The following is a 7,220-nucleotide window of genomic DNA, read 5'->3' as shown; positions in this document are numbered from 1 at the left end:
CAAGGTGGAAGTCTACGTGAAGAGTCTTAAAATATTGACGGTCTAGAGTCTTCGATATGTTGTAATTGCTCAAAAGGAGACACTAAGACTTTGGAAAGTCTTGCAGTTTCTGGTGGATCGAAGAGAGTCTCATAGTTAACGTCTATGATGTTGAGAGATCTAGAATGAATTGGAATGTCCTTTTCCATGATAAATTTTTTTTCATTGAGAGGAGGAATCTTCTGTAAATAGAAATCATCAAATTTCACGTTAAAGCTCTCTTCTAGGATTCTTGTTCTACGGATCAGAACTCTGTATGCCACTCTGTTTGTAGAATATCCCAAAAATATTCCTTCGCCTGATTTGGGTGCAAATTTTGCTCAGATGCTCGTTATAGTTGACCACGAAACACCTGCAACCAAAAATATAAAAGAAACAAACATTTGGTTTACGGTTGTTCAAACCTTCATATGGAGTTTTATTGAGGCGTTTGTTGATCATGTTGCGGTTTTGTACATAACATTTTGTTGAGACAGCTTCTGCCCAAAAATAAAGAGGCGGATTTGCGAAGTTGAGCATTGATGTGTCAGCTTTTACAAGAGTTTTGTTCCTTCTTTCTACCATAACCATTCTGCTACGGTGTGTAGGGAGCTACAAATTTGTGATTGATTCCTTTTGACACCAGGAAGTCATTAAGAAATTGATTTGTAAATTATTTTATGTTTTCACTTCGAATCTTTCTAATGGGAAGCTTTATCCGTAACTCAATTTCCTTGATGAAGTTGATCAGGTTCTGTGGTGTATCTGATTTAAGTCGTAAGAAAAATACCCAAGTGAAACGAGTGTAATCGTCGACTATGACCAGAATGTATTTCTTATGATGTTGGATTGCCACAGTTGATGGGCCGTAGAGATCAATATGAAGTAACAACAATGGTTCAACGATGGATGAGTGAAGTATCAACTTATGACTTCCTTTTTTTTGCTTTCCACACTCACAAGCAGGGCATAAAGTTTCATTGTCAAATTTGAGGAGAGGCAATCCTCGCACCATCTCTCTGGTAACCAATTTGTTGATATACCGAAAGTTGAGGTGAGCAAGCTTTTCATGCCAGAGCCAGCTTACCTCAGAGATGATTTTTGACAGAAAACACAGTTGTGGTTTATCGATGACTAGTGATAAGTCTAATGGGAACATTGTTCTAGCATCGTTTGATTTAATTCAACATATTGATCTATCTTTCGTCATTATGTAGCTGTATTCATCATCAAATTTAACACGATGACTGTTGGACTAGATGTCTAAGCCCATAACTATATTTGGTATGTACTTGACCCGCTAATAACATGGTCCTTTTGGGTTGCCTTCACCATAGCAACCTGACTGGATGAATAATAGAGAAAGAGGTTAATTATGATTTATTAATATATTATAGGAATAATATATTAAAAGGGAATCATATTATTTAATTAATATTGGTCAAGAATTAATTTAAAATTAATTCTATGGTCAAAAGAGATTAATTAAAAAAAGGGGACTAATATTGTAATTATAAGATAATTGCAAAATGAGCTGTGGATCCCTAAGCTAAGGGATGGACGAAATTCTTGTGGAAGCCCATATAGAATTCGTCCATAGGGTGTTCTGGAAGGATCCTATGGGCTGCTTAAGGCCTACGCAACCAGATTAGGTATTTGACTGAAACCTTAATACCTCAGCTATATAAGGAACCCTTGGGACTCCATATTTTGGCTAGCAGAAACCCTAGAAGGATCTTAGAGCCGAAATTAGTATCCTTCCTCCTCTCTCTCATATTCTTCTAACTTGATTTTGATGTTTGTGATCGATTAGAGGTATTACACTTGTGATACTAAAGCTCTCAAAGGTTTATGATCTTTAAGCTACAATCAAAGGTATCATTTTAACTTTGTTATTATGTCAATTTCGAAAATAGCATGTTAGATTAGGGTTGATAGCTTTGGATGATTATTGTATGTACAATTAGAGAAAACCTAGATTCAAAGCCTTAGGGTTGCATGTACACCATAGGATTGATGTAATGCTCAAAACCCATCAGTGATATCAGATCCTAGGTCGTTTTTCTATTGTATTTGATGCATAAATTAATTGTTCTTAGCTGGAAAAGTCAAAAATCTGATTCTGACTGATGAACTCGTCGAGTCGCCTGATGAACTCGATGAGTTAGGGCTACTCGACGAGCCCAAAGTTCGACTTGACGAGTCGGCTCGTCTGTTGGTAGGTTTTTCGGGATTTTGACCAAAATTGGATTGGGATAATTACCAAAAACGTTTTTGACTAATAAACTTCGATTTTTATTATATGGTAATAATTATCCTCATCCAGTTAGAAGATAATTGTCAAACTATAGGATAATTATTAGTTTCTATGATAAATATAATTATTTATATTATTTTATGTGAATTATCTTGCCATAAATTGAATTAGGTCAAATTTAGATAATGATTTATTTGATTAATTAAATTATTTTAATTTGATCTAGAAAGGTTTTGAAAATTTTCAAAACTTGCCCTCAAGTTTTTGAATTTAAATTTTAATTAAAAAGTTTTAATTTTTGAAATATTTGAATTCTAAACCCTAGAGTTTTAAAAGTTTAAAATTCAACCCTTATACTATTATAACATTAAAGGATTAATAATTATATATATGTATGATAAGTCAGTCTTACCGTTAGTAGGCCTCATTCACGAAGCCGGCCTATAAGGGGTGTTTAAGGAAGAGGCCTGTAAAATTACTGCCATTGGGTATCCACTCTTACCCACCACACTCTTGACTAGTGGAGGTTCATTAGTCGAACGGGTAGGATAGGACAAACTAATTCCTCATTAATAAGTATAATGATTTTATAAAGTAACTAAATGTTTTCATAAATTCCCAATCTTAGTTACTTTAGGAAAAATGTGAAAATGATGCTATTCCATGAAATTGCACTATGCACCTTCTCAAGTCGTTAGTGGAGCGTGTGTGGACAACCGAAACACTAATTTGGGACTAGCAAGGGTGGCGAAGGGTAGCTCGATGTTTGTCATAGATCAATGGAGTGTGTATGGTTAACCGACACATTGATTAGGTGATAAATGACATCGAGAGTACCAAGCACATTTTCATGGTTATTCACACCTTGTTTGTGATCCTCGGTATCCCAGTCACAAACTTGAAGGGCATAATCGAGATTTAAACATACCATTGAAAAGTTCAATGAATCTCAAAAGAATCTAGGAATTTCAATTCATTTAAAACATAATGTCTTGTTTCGTTTTTCATGGTGGAAATTGGTAAATCGTCATTTAACTACCTTCAAATTATTTGCAATTAGATTACAACATCCCTCTTCTGAATTGTAAATAATTGTGTTGGGTCCTAGCCCTAATTTTTCATTTGGGTGTTAAATTGGGGATTCTTATATAATCTAAACTTTGTCTCTTTTCTTTTTCAGATGTCTACTTCAAACAACAATGCTTCTGGCTCCAACCCTTCTGGCTCATTCTCACTCATGAACTTGTGTGGGAGGGTGATCTTTGATGGAACCGATTTTAATGACTAGATTCGCAACATTCGTGTCACACCCCCAAACCAAACGGCGGAAACGTCCGGGGGTTGATGACTTCATTTGTAGTATCAGAACACATGCTTCATAGTAATCAAAGTACAAACAACCAATGTATTTAAAAAGTAATAGTATTTACATGTGTTTCATCATTGTATATTGAAACCAAAATAGTTATACAAAAGAAGAAGACATGACTCAAAATAGCTCCATCTTCTCAAAAGCTCGGGGAGTACCTGTCTACTGATTCCCTGAGAATACAAGTGATTTGAAAAGAGAATATCAACATAAAGTTGAGTGAGTGCATAAGTATTTATGTTTGAATGAATGTGTTCTGTTTGTTGAATATGTAAACTGTTCCAGAAAATCCTATATTTTCTGCTGTATATGAAAAGTAGTTTTAATCTCATAAAACCATTCTGTTTGTAAAACGATGTTTTGTTTTTGTATTCCTTTATGTAAAACTTCTAACTGTGAGTGTGTCTGGTTCCACCAGTTGTTATTGTAAACTATAATGTAATACTATAGTTGTATCTTGTAAAACTAGTACTTTGAAAATGTACTTATGTTTAGTTAATTATACACTAACGTATTGTTAATATCTTTTTAATGAGTTATTATAACCATACTGACTAGATGGCCTGACCCAAAGCTATGAATGTGTTAATGCTGTTGATAACAACTGTCACTCGTAGGCATATATGCCTGACTGTAGCTAGCAGTCTGAGTGCGGGGTTGTCAATCCCAATATAGATCTATACACACATTGTTTCGATCCCCAACTGGAGATTCTGGTTATAATGTTAGGACTTTAACTATATTGTTTAAATGAATTAAACAACCTGAATCAAATGACTCATAAAAAGCATATAGACGTTACATGTATAATAGTTATGAAAACCCAGCCATTCTGAAAATGAATGATTGACAGTATGTCCCTGAATTAGTATATGAAAAATGTATACTCTTGATTAGTTTTGAATGTACTTTCTGAATTGATATATGAAAAATGTATACCTATTATAATTTATATGTACTTTCTGAATTGATACTAACTATTCATGAATGCAACCCCTTGCTCAACTTGTCACAAAGGGTATCTAAAATGAATGAAATTACTTTTATATTTATATACATATATAAATATATATAAGTAAAATTTAAATGACATTCGGACAAATAACCGATACTTATAATCCCACATCCAAACAAGGAAAAGGAACCAAAGTGAGTTATCAGTCCTAAACCTTTTAAATCTTATATATATATATATATATATATATATATATATATATATATATATATATATATATATGATTTTTGGGGAAAACATAAGTTTATAAAATCATTTAAAAGAAGTTTGATATTTTGAAATACTTTTGGTGACGTGATGTCATTTTAACACAATTTTGAAACTATTTGAATTGATGATGACTGAAATCCATTTTGATAAGATATTTTGAAACCATTTTTTTATAACATAAAATCTTTGTGTTAGACTTGTATCCCCCTTCCCCCCCTTAAAACAGTAAAAACTATGAAAATATGGGGGTATGAACTCACCTTTTAGAGGGTGATTCAAATGATGATTTGATATAGGATGCTTAGTTCCACGAGTGAAATCCCGCAAGAAAACAAGTCCTATATAATGATTTTTATAGCATATATGTATCCAATTAGCTAAAATAATCATAGAAATGATTAGAAACCGGACTAATTTGTAAGTATAACTTACAAATTGAAGTGTTTGAAGCTAGATTGGAGGCTGAAATGGGTTTACGGCCAGGTGTTCTTGAAGGATGAAGAACACTTGATGATCCTATACCAGATTCTATGAAGATTCAAGGGTTTTGAGGTGCTTGTTCCTCGTGTTCTTCAAGTGTTCTTTGCGTTCTTTATGAAAACTAGTGAAATCAATGGATTTTGGCCTAATAGATGAAGATGGAAGGGTGTTCTTGAAGTGATAACAAGATCAAGAATTGATACTTGTTAGATCTTGTGAAGAATTAGTGTTCTAACACTTGAATGAGATGAAAAAGGATGATCTTGGTGTGTTCTTGAGGATATATGATGTTCTTGGTGGATGATACTTGAGAGAAAAAGCTTGAAATCTCGAGTGGAAGTGATGAAATGAAGTGAAAACTAGCTGGAAGATATATATATATATATATATATATATATATATATATATATATATATATATATATATATATATATATATATATATATATATATATATATATATATATATATATATATATATATATATATATATATGCGTGGGTTCACGGTCCGAGGGTTTACGGCCGTGAACCTCGTTTACGGTCCGCGGTCGGCTAGAGTTTACGACCGAGAACGTGCCCCAATGCGATAAGGTTCGGTTTCCGAGGCGATAAGATCCGAAGAGTTTACGACCGAAGTCTGATTACGGCTGAAGCCGTTCACGGCCTCGTTCACGGCTGTGAGGGTTTACGGTCCGAGGAGTGTACGGCCGTAAACCCTTTGCCTTTTAACAAGTAAAGGTTATTATTATAACCTAAATAGAAACTCAAACAGTAAAAAGGACTTTAGATGACCCTCGTTTGACTTTGGTTGACTTTACAAGATAGAAAATAACGAGATGTTACATTATCCCCCCGTTAGAGAGAATTTCTTCCCGAAACTTGGATTAAAGAGATACTGAAAGACTTGGGAAAAAGATGTGGATACTTCTGTTGCATTTGATCCTCCCGCTCCCAAGTGAACTCAGGTCCCCGTTTTGCATTCCAGCGAACCTTCACTATCGGGATACGGCTTTGTTTGGTTCTCTTTACTTCCCTGTCTAAAATCTCTACGGGTTCTTCCTCGAAGTTGAGATTCTCGTTTACCTCGATCTCATCGAGTGGGATAACAAGAGTCTCGTCGGATAAACACTTTTTCAAGTTAGAGACGTGGAAGACAGGATGTATGTTACTTAGTTCTTGGGGTAGTCGGAGTTTGTAAGCTACTGGACCGATTCTAGCAAGAATCTCGAATGGTCCTATGTACCTTGGATTCAGCTTGTCACGCTTTCCAAAGCGTATTGTCACACCCCAAAACCGGAATGGCGGAAACGTTCAGAGGTGGAGGACGTCATGTGTAGTATCACGAGATATGTATATGGTAAGCAAGTAATGAACAACCATTTCATTTCGAAAGAAAGTGTTTACAATGTGTGTGTTCACAAAACATAGAATTCATAAACAAATAACAAAACAAGACTTGAAGCTATAATGCTCCATCTTCTGAATTCCCAGTACGAGCACCTGTCTAATAGTCTCCTGAGAATACAAGTTATTTGAAAGAGTTGATCAGCAATTAAGCTGGTGAGTTCATAAGAGTTTAGTGATGTAAGTAAGTTGTAAAGTGTTGTTAAAAATGTAGATGTAAAATGGTGTTAAAATGTAATTGTAACATGTAGTTGTAAAATGTCGTAAGTTGTAAGTCCTGTTTTGAAAAGTTCGCCTGTTCCTCTAGAAAATCATATATTTCCTACTTTGATGGAAGTTTAGGTAAAATGACACTACAAGCCATTCTATGGGTACTAAGTGGGTACAAGTTATATAAGACTCAGAGTAAACAAACAATCGATTGTGCGCATCTGCCCTAAACTCACAACCAAACAAGGAACAGGAA

This window comes from Lactuca virosa, chromosome 6, assembly GCF_052849685.1.
Source record: "Lactuca virosa cultivar CGN04683 chromosome 6, Lactuca_virosa_CGN04683_v6, whole genome shotgun sequence".
In the NCBI taxonomy this organism is placed as follows: domain Eukaryota; kingdom Viridiplantae; phylum Streptophyta; class Magnoliopsida; order Asterales; family Asteraceae; genus Lactuca; species Lactuca virosa.
Note: the sequence above shows the minus strand (reverse complement) of the source record.